At 41.0% G+C, this 12,983-nt stretch overlaps 1 long non-coding RNA gene across 2 annotated transcripts in view; it reads right to left on the bottom strand.

Annotated features, from left to right (window-relative positions):
• Positions 1–12,983, bottom strand: part of LOC309612276 — a 271,326-nt gene that overhangs the window by 36,416 nt on the left and 221,927 nt on the right. For both annotated transcript variants that reach the window (XR_014235078.1, XR_014235079.1), the window contains exon 4: positions 5,632–5,820. This is a non-coding gene — a long non-coding RNA (uncharacterized lncRNA). The remainder of the gene's footprint in view (positions 1–5,631; positions 5,821–12,983) is intronic.

The following is a 12,983-nucleotide window of genomic DNA, read 5'->3' as shown; positions in this document are numbered from 1 at the left end:
AAAGTTCAGAAACATGCAAAACTCAGGAATATATTGTTCAAGAATGCATCCTGGTGTGTGCAGAGTACAAAGAAAAACAGAACAATGATAAACACAAGATTTAGGTGTGTGGTTTTCTGTGTGGCAACAAGACAGGGAAGTTCACTCAGGAACGTCCAACGGACCTTTGGTAGGTCTGACACACAGACCCTACTTCTGCTGGAAAAGTAAGAGGGAAGAAGATAAAGGGGGATGTTTGCATGAAGCAACCCTGACAGAGGTCAATTGCACTGTGTGTCTGCTATGTGCCTCTGCACTGCTGGATACATCTGAGTGGGTGAGAGGAAGAGGAAATAAATCAGGCCTCACTCTTCCCCTTGTGGAACTTAGTGAAACCATTCAGGAGGCAATATTCACCTCAAGAAATAAGCCAGGGCTTCAGGCAATCTGTGCTTTCTTCATTGTGTGGCTGGGCTCTTGTTACAGTCTCAATTAGTCAAGAAAACATCTGTTCTGTCCACCTGTGAGTCACCTAACAGAACACTTTGAAAGTCCTTTCTCTAGAGTCTCTGATTTTTAGCGTTGTAACTTAATGAAAACTCTTCCATCGTACCCCAGCGCTTGTAGCATATGCCAAGCTTTGTGCCTTAGCCCACAAGGGCATTCAAACTCTGGCTCCTAAGTAACCAAGCTTCTCCCCCCAGCTCTGCCAAATGACTACCCCAGACTATTTGCTCCTGCTTTTGCAAATCTTCAAATTTGGCAAGCCTGCTCAGTCTTCTGGGTCTTTGCACACGCTGATCTGTCTGGGCGGAGTACACTACGGGTTACCTAATTATCACCACCCAGCTCCTTGGTACTCGGTGCAGGAAGCCTTTCCTTACCCTTAACCTGGGGTAGATACCCCTCACCTGTACCCTCAAGACCCTTATACTTACCTCTATCAACAACACATATTTACCACAATGTTAAGTAATTATCTGTGGTTTTTCTGTTTCCCTGATAATTCTAAGAGCTCCCTGACATACAGGAATTTCAGGGTTTTATGTAAAGGGTAATATTAGTAAGCAATAAAACCAAACAGGCCATGAAGCAGTATTTGTAGTTAAAAAAACAAACTAGTGATTCCTCTAAATATTATAGGGGTATATAGGGCGAGATGTACATCTTATTGGAGGAAGCAAGAGTTGAACTGGCCTTTGAAGGGTAGACTTGGATCAGCAGAAAAAAGGGCAATAACATTCCCAAAGGGGAAGCACATAAGCAAAACTACAGAGGGAAGAATTTGGAAGTTATCATCTCAGCAACAATGAAAGCATAGGAATGATTAAGCAAGAAGTTCATATTATCATGGGGAATAACTTTGGAAAAGAAAATTGGGCTAAATTAGGACAATAGTTGGGTATAAATCCTGCATGAAATGGGAAGGACAGTGAAGAACGTAGATCATCTGAATGATCCGATGAAACTCTGAAGTCAATTCTGAGTTAACAAGGCAAAATCATTCAAAATTAAAACTGCAAATGTCAAAGCTAAGCTTGTCTTTCTGCCCCTGATCACAAATACATACTAAGTTCTAAACAGTACCTGCCTTAGTCCTCCTCAAGGAGGATGCCTGGCAAATTGGAGGCAATAGGAGAGACTGACTCATTCCAATTACTCTTTTGAAAATGAAAGAGGTAAAGGGAAGTAAACCCACTTAAGTGCTCAGGGAAATTGTGAAGTGCCTGTCAGATTGGAATAATTGTATGGCAGCCTTTTGTGAGCTGTGATGGAGGATGGTTTAGGTAAGAAAAAACCTCAGCAAAGTAAAATGCTTTCCTCCACTTAACAGTTTTAGAAATAGACTGTAGATGATGGTGTTTATGTGCTCCAGGCGAGTTTCCACGGAGAAAGAAATGTCCCCAGGAAGGGAAACCTTCCTGGAACCAGCTGGAGAGCATGACCTGCCTCTGCCTAATCCTCTACCCTCCCAGGTCCTCTCTGCCCTTACCTCTCATGGTTGCTGCTCTAGCACCAAGGAACTCAGTGCAAAACCAAATCAAAGAATTATTCGGGAGCTGAGGGCATGGGTTTCTGCAATGGAGACAAATGCCGCTGAGTTTAAGGGACCCCAAGAAATAGCACCCTTCTCTCACTGCAAGGCAGAGATCAAGATATTATTTTCACAATTGAAATTAAGCTGATGCTGGATAATGTGGCGTTGGCATGCTATAATAATGAACTATCAAACACCAAAGGGAAACTCTAGACCTCTTCACTTCGGGTGCTGCGCTTCTAAAGTATAGCACGGGGGAAGAAGAGCAAATGTGCACTTGCTGAGGGTAGTGAGCTTTCGAGGAGAAAAGGTGCCAGAAGGGACTTAACTTCTCATTCCCTGTTTCTTTTTACCAAATTGACAGTTGAGTAAAGTTATTCGTCTTCCCTGAGGGCTGAGTGATTAAAGGAAAGTAGAGAGACTGGGAGAGTCAGACTAGTGGAACCCCATCCAAAGTGAAGAAATTGTGACTGGAGAAGGGTAAGCCCACCTAGCAAATTTCTAAAATTTCAGTGTTCTCGGAGCGGCTGGAGGAAACCATTTTTATCTGGAAGAGCAAATCCAGAGCCCTAATGGGTCTCATTGAATTTGATTTACAGGTAGGGAGATGGGGGGCGCACAGAGGGGTGAAAATGGTTAACTGTATTAAAGAAGGCCAGGGAAGGTTTCATAAAGGAGATGACATTTGACCTCTAGTCCTAAAATAGTAAAGTGAAGATTCCAGACAGAATGTACAAGGCATGGATTTTGAAATGGCAAGAAATCTCTGGAAAATTCCAAATATTCTGTGTAAATCTGGGGTAGTGAGTGAAAAAAACTGAGATTATATAGGTACAGAGGTGAGCCTGGTCATGGGTCATGGGAGGACTTGTTTCCAGGAGATGATCTTGTTCTCTTAGAAATGGGGGAGCCACTGAAGGGGTTCAACAATTATTTGTTCCCTGAGGTTCTCTGATGTCTCGGTGATCCTCATCCCCTGATCTTTTGTTTGTTCCCATCTTGAGCACAGCTCTACTTCTACTCTGGCTGCCACTGTGAAGCAATGTACTTCAGTTGAACTCTCCAGGTCTTAGTTAATGGTGCACAATACATTCTTTTATAATGCAATTGAATTTTCTGACCTTTCACTAATAATTGAGTGAGGAGGGAGAGGCATGAAAATGATAAAAACATGACCCTTATTTTAAGGAACACCTTTTACAGTTAAGGGAGACATGTGCCCACAAAGCTAAATCTAGAACAAATCTAAGATAGAGCTTGAAAAAGGGGCAAATTAAGTACTTTTGGAGCACAGAGAAGGAAACACTCAATATTCTCCATGAGGTTTCTAGTTAAAGAGGACTACACAAAAAGCGTAATCACACATATGAGGGGGCAGTTTTATACATGAAACTGATTGTCATGTTAATCTCTATATGTATTTATGTCTGCTTGGTCCAAACATGCTTGCAGTACACTGGAACTTGTACAGAGTTAATGGTATAAATTGGAGATGATGAGAATCTGGAGAAGAGCAGCTGTGGGGAGATGGGACACAGGGGACACAGACACAGATGATTTATTTCTGAGGTCAGATAGAGAGAAGAGCTGCGGTTTGAAGGTGAGGGAGCAAAGATATGTTGCTCGACTTTCTGACTCTGGTGATGAGGCAGAGATTACTCAATCCTGTAGGCCAGAAACCTGCAGCTGCTCAAGGCTCCTGGGAGTAATCCCTGGGGGGAGGATGTGTAAAAGACTCTTTGATGGACCAAAAAGATTACAGAGTTAACTCAGTGGAAAATTAGGGACTGTATAGCACACTCTTCTGGTTTATCTGATTTAATTGAGTTTGTGTGCATTTCTTTGTCTTTGAGCTATTAATAAATTGTAGATAACTGACTGATAACAATGCAAATGATTCTTGGCCATAGATATGCAAACACATTTTGTCCAATGGAGGACAATTTATCTCACCACCACTTCCTTGCAGACAATTGTCATATTGAATTCTCCTTTGAACCGATTGTAACATTTTATTGTTCTCCTCATTAACTAATGAGTTAGTTAATTCATCGTTGACACATGCCAAGTTTATATATATATGAGTGATGATTTTACCTTTTTAAACAAAACTATCTTTTAATGTCCCTCATTGACTTGAACTTTATTGGAATGTGGGTCCAAGGAATGTGGGTCCTTAACCTCACATTTCCAGTGGCAGGGAAAGGGCTCCTTGGCCCTCTAGTACATAACCTGAGTTCATGTCGACTAATCCAGAAATCTGACAGGTGAGTGACTAGTCATCTCTTCTTCCTGGATGCCTAAATGAAGTGACTATTTCTCCCGCAATTCTCTCCAGGAAAGAACATGTGTGAGGTTAAAGCCTGAGACAAGGATTTCTTGTCTTGCCTTTAAGCTTTTGAAATGTCAGCCGCTTATTGTAAGCAAATAGTGTGCTCTGGCTGCCTTCTAATATACTCATATCTCATATTCTTCCCATGCATTGATTAGTTGTGTCTGGAGAAAATTTCTAAACCAACAGAACACAATGGGCCATTGGGGAAGAAGTCTTAAGTGTAAGCATTATTCTCATCAAAAATACATTCTAAAAGGTAGTTCACTAGGTAGAAGGAAATTCTATTTGGGGACATTCAAACAACGTTCCCATCTGATGGTTGTACCCTGCTAGTAGATTTGACTGCCCCCTCCTTTGTGGCCCCAGCATGTCCAGTACATACTCCTGTCCTAATGGCTGTAATCCTTGATTGCATTTATTTCTTGATGTATCTGTCTCTTTACTAAGTTGTGAGGCCCTTGAGAACAGGAAGGAGACTTATTTGATCTCTCCTCAACATTACACACAAATTTGGAATATAGCAAGTTTTTAATATGTATCCCTGCATCTCTACCTCTTTGTAATTTCCACCCCAAGGGTCCCGGGGTGTCCTTTGGAGTTGGACAGATCAAATATGTTGCTCCCCCCAATGTCATGGAGATAAGGCATGAGAATAAGCTGCTAAAAGAGAAAGCAATTAGAATCATGGAAGCCACTAAATTAGACTCTCTCTACACATCCTCCAAGAATCATAGAAATAGAAAAGAAAATCAGTAAAACTCCAAATTAGACCAGGCCTGCGGCATGATTGTGAGAAAGAGCGTACTAAAACTTCAATTTATATGTAAGTGGGGAAATAAACTTTAGAAACTAGTAGATTGCCTCTGGAGCTCCCACCAGAGCTGAGACTTGTGTGGGACCATGTGGAAGAAAGGTGCAGGGTCCTGGGTGTGACAGGAGACAGATGGCACCCACAAGAGTTCACAATCAGAAGAAGAAGTCCCCACCTGAGTGAGGACAGATGTGAAAACTGGAAGTCAGAGCTACTGTAGAGTTAATTCTGGAATCTAAGTACCTAGGAGGGAGTAGAGCCGTCCATTGTACCATACGAAATATTCTGTGCATTTACGAAACCTCATCATAGTATGCTGGAAAACTACAAAGAAGCCATTAAAAGGTCCAAAAATATGGTCGAGAGAACATGCTGTGTGAACAAAGGAGAAGTCACTGCCCTCGTGGGGCTATAACAGAAGGCGGCTTTGAGGGGCGTCTGGAAGGAAGTACAGGACTACCTACTCACCAGGAGGGAGGCCTGGGCAGCAAGTTCCCTCATTGACTCTCAACAGATATCTGGGCACTAACTTGACCCCCTTGAAGCTTCAGACCTTCCTCAGTCCAGGGATGCCTGTCAATATTCGTATTCTCTGTATTAATCTGTCCTCGTGTCTCGGGTTTAATCCTGTTCTTGAATTTGGCAGTGTCCAGGTTGCTGCAGAGATAAAATTGGTGGAAATAGATATAGTATCAATGAGTATCAATGAGTAAACATTTTAGATAGATTATAAGATTTATATTTCTATAATATAGAACTAAGGCTCAACTTTACATCTAGAACAAGTGTTTAGGCATAGAGAGTTATTAACTGCCCTTCTGTGATCTGTTTTCTCTACCAGAGGCCACTTTGGTGCCTATGCTAACCGGATATTCCTTGCACACGTCTAGAAAAATATACAAAATATCCTTTGCTCAGGTGTACTGTAGGGAAATAGCATTCATTGAGAAGATGCACAGAGCCAGGCATTATGGTAAGTGTACATTTTATGTACATTTTATCAGATCTTCCTTCTCTACTTGGGTGTGATGGAACCCGGGGCACCATGAAAGAGTTGCAGATGAGCTGAGATATTGATACTCTCTGCCTTTGAGGTGTCTGAACAGGACTGAGGCAGCCAGAACCCGTGGGCCAGACACATCAGGCCCCAAAGAGCCTATGTTTTCTGTGTGCCTGCCACGAAACATCTGGATCTCACTGTGTTATAGCATTTATTCCTAATGGCAAACTGTAAGGTAAATACTACTTTCACCATTTCAGATATGGTGGGCTCAGAGGAGGCTCCAAATAAACTAGTAACTAGTTAATTAGTTAGCGTTAGATCTCACAGACAGTGAGTGGCAGAGTCAGGGGTGCAGTTGTGTCTGCCTGGTACTGAGCGCTGAGATTTTCCTCTACCCCACACGTTTCAGTTACCAGGACCCTCACGGGTAGCCTCAGTCCAGAAGGCTTAGGACATCTCTGCATGATATCTGCAAACTCCCAGAGGGCAAGGATTCAGATTTGGAAGCTGAAGTAACAAAAGAACTGGGAGGAGCTCCCAGACAGCATCAGGTTCTGGAATGAGTGGGACTTTCTGTTGAACAGTACAGTCTGATCACAGCACAGCAGTGAAAGAGGTTGGGAAGTCAACTGGGTTCAAGTCCTCGATGTCCTGTGTGACAGAGTATGGAAATTGGGCAAGGAGGCACAGAGAGCGGGAAGCCACTGAAGCTTTTCTTTCCTTTAGTTTTCCCTTCAAATATCTTTTATTAAGTCTCTCCTGTCCCTGGGTGGACCTGGAGTCATTTTAACGTGAAAGCCCAGGCCACATGAACTCAGCAGGCCCTCCTGTTTGAGTGCAGGATGCCAGTCCCTCCGGGGCATCCTCAGGGTGTCACCTTCTCTCACAGATTAGGTCAGTTGGCTTCCTCAGCAGCTGGACCAGTGCCCATGTGGCTGCCATTGCTTGTCCCTGAGCCAATGCTTTCTGCTCCATTGAGGACACTGCCTCTGATGCTGTGTTGCCCCTGGTTGGGATGTGGACTTCACAATACTTGCCTCAGAGCTGCTGCTTCTTGCTCTTGACCGTACTCACATCCCACTGCTACTTGCCTCTAGGTTCCTCTGATTTCCCTCTGACCGCCTTCATTCCCCAGTGCCTTCCCACTCTCAAACACTTGCCTGCCACTTTCTTGGACTAGTCTTATCTCTGGCTGACTGCTCTAGGTGGTATTTGTATCCATTTGCTCCCTCACAAATCAACACCCAAGAGGCAGCTACCATTGATTCAGTGATACCGTCACTGCTTCCGGTTCTTATAATCCAGGGAGCTCTCACAGCAAGATGTGCCGGTGCAAAAGCTGTTAGAAGGGTTCCGGTAACACCCACCACGCTGTACTATTTCTCCACTCTTAACTTCAGGCCCTGTAACTAACCTGGCTCATTACGGCAAATTTTTTCTTCCCTTGGGCTAGATTCTCTCCATAAGGATCCACATTCTTTTTCGAAATTTCATTCCACTGAGTTATGCCTGCCCAGTTTACCAGATGTGCTTGAAGATATGTTGGCATCCTAATCTTGGCGCTCTTAGAGTTATTTTCCTGGGATGTTAGCCAGCATCCATGTTAACAGTGGATGACAGGAGCCAGAAAGTCACATAACTCACATACACTTTTCTCTTTATTTTAAAAGCATGTCATATTTACTGCAGAGATTTTAGACAATGCAGTAAAACAATAGGAAGAAAATGAATATCCCTGGTAATTTTACCACCCAGAGATAAATGCAGTTAACATTTACTGAATGTCATTTATATTTATTATGTGACTACTATATTTACTACGTGTCTGCCATTGTGCTAAGCACTGGCAATAAAAATCAAACAAAACAGAAGCCTTGCCTGCCTGTATATTGTCTTACCACCTGTTCTTTCTTCCATGCTACTGTTTCATACAGCCTATTTCATTTTATTCTTTATTGAAAATGAAAATGTTCTGAATTTCCTCTTGCACTGTGAATCAAGTCACATCCAGATACGTGCCTTTTTCAGAATTTTCCAGCTGTCTGTCTTTCCCCTGCATTGCAGCACTTTTCTCCTAGACCTCCTTCTTCCCCTCTTTATGTGCTCTTAGCTAGTGATTCAGCGAACTGTCATCCTCAGTATTTGTCAACAAATAGAGGGAATGGACTGCCTTGGGCTCTGCTCTGCCCACTTGCATGATGCTTGTGTCTTTCCCTCCTACCTACCAGGGGTGGATGTGACCCCTCATTCTCCGGTGCTCAGCTTCCCATCAGCACTTGCTCATTGTAGTGGGATATTCTGTTGAGCTGACAGCCTTCCCTATTCCCATACTCGAGGCACTGCCTTCTGTTGGGGGGTGGGGTGGGGTGGGAGCTGTAATTCTCAGTGCTCACTCTTCCCTGTTCAGTGTTCACTGTTCCCGTAGTGGATCTTTCCAGCTACACACAGAGTTTTCCTTGTGGAGTGTGGCTGCAGATAGATGCAGAAGGAAAGCAGAGGGTGCTCTCTCACTCGAGGGGCAGATGGGCAACTGCTCAGCTTTTGGATTGGTTCAAATACTGGATAGTCTTTGAACTTGGGGATAGATAATGGAAGAAGAAAACGTGTTTTTTTTTAACATGATCTCTGTTTCATAAAATAAAGCCCAGGTGGGTTTTTCCTCTATGTTGTTTTAAACCTATTAGAGTTAGTAGAAATTTCTCTCAGTTTTGACATTAGATTGTCAGTCCATCCTAATGGTCTCTGTTGTTACTTTTTAGTTTATTTTCTTTATCTTCATCCATACTTTAATTGCAAGTTGGGAGAGATGTCCTTACTCCATGTAGGTGTACATCTAGCCTTCTCAATAATCATAATAGTTGCTTTATTGAGTACCTATGTGACTGCTACTTTTCTAACTGCTTTTTTAATGTTATCATTTTGATTCTAATACTATGAGGTAGGACCTTACAGTTAAAGAATCCAAGACTGAGAGGTTAATAAAGCATTAGCTCAAAGACACTGAACTTGTAAGATGTACAGTCCAGATTCAAACCTAGGACTCTCTCACACCAAAGCTCCTGACACTTCCCCAGTCTCTTGACACATTTAAAGTTAATTATCATTTGAGTTATTTTGGGACTCCCCTCTAGAAATTAATTAGGACTGAGCTCATGCAAAATTTCCACTGATGCTGGTGTTGCGTACTGCAGGTAAAGGATAAGAACTGTCTGACACTTGAATGCTATTTTCCTTTCTCCCTTCCTTCCTTCTTTGTACTCTCCAACCCTCCTTCATCCCTTTGCTCTAGGTTCTCATGCTACATTCAGTCCATGAACCAATATTACCTACTTTCTACATGCACACAATTCCTAGCACAGTGGGGTTGATTGGAAATAAGTGGGTTCAAAAACACTGCAGTAAAAAATGGCTTTTCTGACATCTGAAAATGGAGTGTAGACCTAGCCACAATCAGATGTCATTAATTGGTGATGTTTTCATGTTGTCGATGGGAAGAGGGAGAAAAGTAGCCTCCCAGAGGAAACAGAACAGCTGACAAGCTCTAAGACACCATGGCTGAACTCTCTGGTGGGGCTGGTTGGTTCTCTAGCACATCAATCCTGAGTAGGATGTGCTGTTAGGGCATCCCTCTCTCTTGAGGCACGATGGAGCAGACTCCCCCTAGCAATGGCCCTGGAGGGTAGATTGAGAAGACGTGGGATTACCCAGGCTCTAGTCCTTCCTTCCATATTCAGCAAGTGTGGCTCATGAAGTCCATCAACTTAATCACAAATGTAAAAACTATCCATTCCTTCATGAACTCAATAACATCATGCTTTTTTAAAGTAGCTCCACTGATTTTTAAAAAGTATAAATAGCAATGCCTGTTTGGGACTAAAGTCTATCTGTAAATTAAATATTTGAGATCTAGTAATAAAGCCTATCTCTGCACATGAGCAAGTTATGTCTGGCCAAAAAAAGTTGTTGACTGATACGTAAATGATTTAATTTTTCTCCAAATGGGTTTTAAACTTTATTCCTATTCTCAATACTTACACATTTGCAGCAAGATCAGCTCCCCAACAAGTTATCCCATTCCTACATAAATATATTCATGTGTTTTACCTCACTCACATTGCCTATGTGCATAAATACATGCACAATTATATTCTCATATAAAATATTCAAAAAAAATTGGTCCACAACCCACTACTATATGATGAGTGCACATTACGGGCCTTGGCTGAGCAGACTGGGGTCTGTCTACACATTAATTCATAGTGACAATTCACAAGAGTTCCCTTAGTGAACCTGTCATTTATCTGTCCCATAAGGAAATCAGATTGTCAGACCTGAGAGCTGACACGTATAGCAGTGTCTGTCAGAAATCTGAAGCTACTGCTCTCAAATAGACCTTCCAGAAAAATAAAGGCATTCAATCCTAGAGGCCACTAGGAAAACAAGGAGGGCTTTAGGTAGTTTCTCAGGGAGAAGCACTGTGCCTTGCTGATGAGTTTCCAGACAGCCACAGCCTGTGACACATAAAGGTCACCAATATCCCAGAGAAATTCTCTTTCTCTTTTTAAATAGCTAATTACTGAGATACTAATTCACATTCCACAAAAGTCACTCATTTAAAGTATACAGTTCAGTGTTTCTTAGTCTATTCGCAGAGTTATACACCCATCACCACTATCTAACTTAAGAATATTTCAATCACCCCCATTAGTAATCATTTCTCAATCCTGATACACACCTGCCAACATCTTCAGGCAACCATTAATCTACTTTCTCTATGATTTGCCTATTTGGACATTTTATATACGTTGAAATTTTAAAGCATACCCACTAAATAATGGAAATACACCAATGAATGTGTAATTTCCAAATCAATAGTTGCAAAAAAATTATATGAAAAAGATCATTCCAAAAGAATACAGAAATGAGGAGAAACAAAAACAAAAGAAGCAGGATAAATAGGAAACAAGATAGGAATTAATAAAGATGAAATCAGAAAGTCAACAAAGAAAATATAAAAGTGATTTACAAAACAAAAAATGCTGCGTCCTTAAAAAGACGATAAAGGAGACAAAGATGAGTCAAAATTGACTTAGAAAAAAGAAAAGGTAATAATAAACACTATTAAGAATTTAAAAGAAGTGTATAGGGTTTTAAATTTGGGATTAAAAATGATAAAGGAATAAGTGATAAAATGAAGAATTTTCTTGAACATTTTATGTTATCAGAGGTGACTTCAGAAGAGGTAGACAATAGAGATTGACCAGTAAGCACTTAACATATCGAAACAATAGTAAAATGTCTCTCACTCAAAAACAATGAAGCCCATATTATTTGCAAGGCAATGCTATTGAATCTCTAAAGAATAATATCTCACTTGTACACTTTTTTCTCTCCTGAGACTAGATAAGTGTTTTCTATAAATTTACTATCAACACCTGACAAGGCAACAGGAAAAAAGAACATTATTGAGCAATCATTCGTAAGTACATAAATATAAAATGTATATATGTTGACAAAAAAGATCAAATGTATCACAGAAATGCAAAGAGAATCCATTACCAGAATCTTTTTTTAAGAAAAAATAACACACACTTATCTCAATATATATGGAAAAATATTTTATAAATAATTTTTATTAAAAAATGGTCTCATTTGTACAAAAATAGAAGGATATTGGTATTATCAGATAAAGAGTCTGTGACAAAAATGCACAGAAAATTATACTTGGTGAAAAACCTTTAAAAACATTTCCATCAAAATTATGAAAAATATATGCCCATATTCACTGCAACTATTCAACAGGTTCTGAGAAGCCATAACCATTGTGTGAGAGACAGAAATGAGAATAAGAATTGGAAATAAAAAGATAAAATTGCTTTTATTTGCTAATTATTACTTTCTACCCAGAAAATTCAAGATTCTAACAAACAAAAGATTATACTTAATAAGAATCTTCAGATAGTTTTCTGGATAAAAGATTAATAATAAAAATTAATTTGCATTTTTTTTTGCATCAGGAACAACCAATGTAAAATGATACTCAGTATTTAAAGATATCAGTAAGTTTATTTAATTTCCTCCTCCCTTCCTTCCTTCCTTCCGTTCTTCCTTCCTTCCTTCCTTCCCTCCCTCCCTCCTTCCTTCCTTCCTTTCTTCCCTCCTTCCTTCTTTCATTCCTTTCTTCATTCCTTCCTTCCTTTCATTATCATTTTCCCTTAGTTTTGGGGTATTTTGTTCATTCTCTCCTCAATTCCTCATTGAAATGGAAAGTCCTTGGAATGAGTGTTAGCTGTGTGCTTGCCTTAGGGGATAATAACACCTCCCGAGCTTGGAAGGAGAGTAGGCACGGTGGCTGCAGCAGAAGAGAGAAGCCTGGGAGTCCAGTCCATCTCTGCACTGAAGGCAAAGGCTCTGCCCCTCCAGGGCCTTGTCCTACTCCCCCTGCCATCCCGTCAGTGTCGGCACATGGCAACGCCTGGCATGGAGTAGACTGGAGGAAAGGTGAGCTGTGTGAAGGCAGCCGAGCACCTTCCCCTGTGACAATCCTTAACGAACTGTGACACTGTGACACTACTCCTAATGAAGATGAGCAGATGGAGGCTGGGCACACATTTCTTAGGTGTTTAATTTATTCTTAACCATACTGCAGAGTTCTGGGGCAAAAAATCAATTTCCTTTCTGTTTACATCAAAACTCATGTTCTCCATTCAGTGTCTTAAAATCACTGGAGCAGAAATTTCATATTGATATCTCATTTTGTTTAGAGAAACCAAAGTGCATAAAATCATTTCTGCCTTTGTGACACACATTTTGGGGG

This window comes from Balaenoptera borealis (genome assembly GCF_965194805.1).
Source record: "Balaenoptera borealis genome assembly, chromosome: 15".
NCBI lineage: Eukaryota > Metazoa > Chordata > Mammalia > Artiodactyla > Balaenopteridae > Balaenoptera > Balaenoptera borealis.
This window is presented reverse-complemented; position numbering and strand designations above follow the sequence as displayed.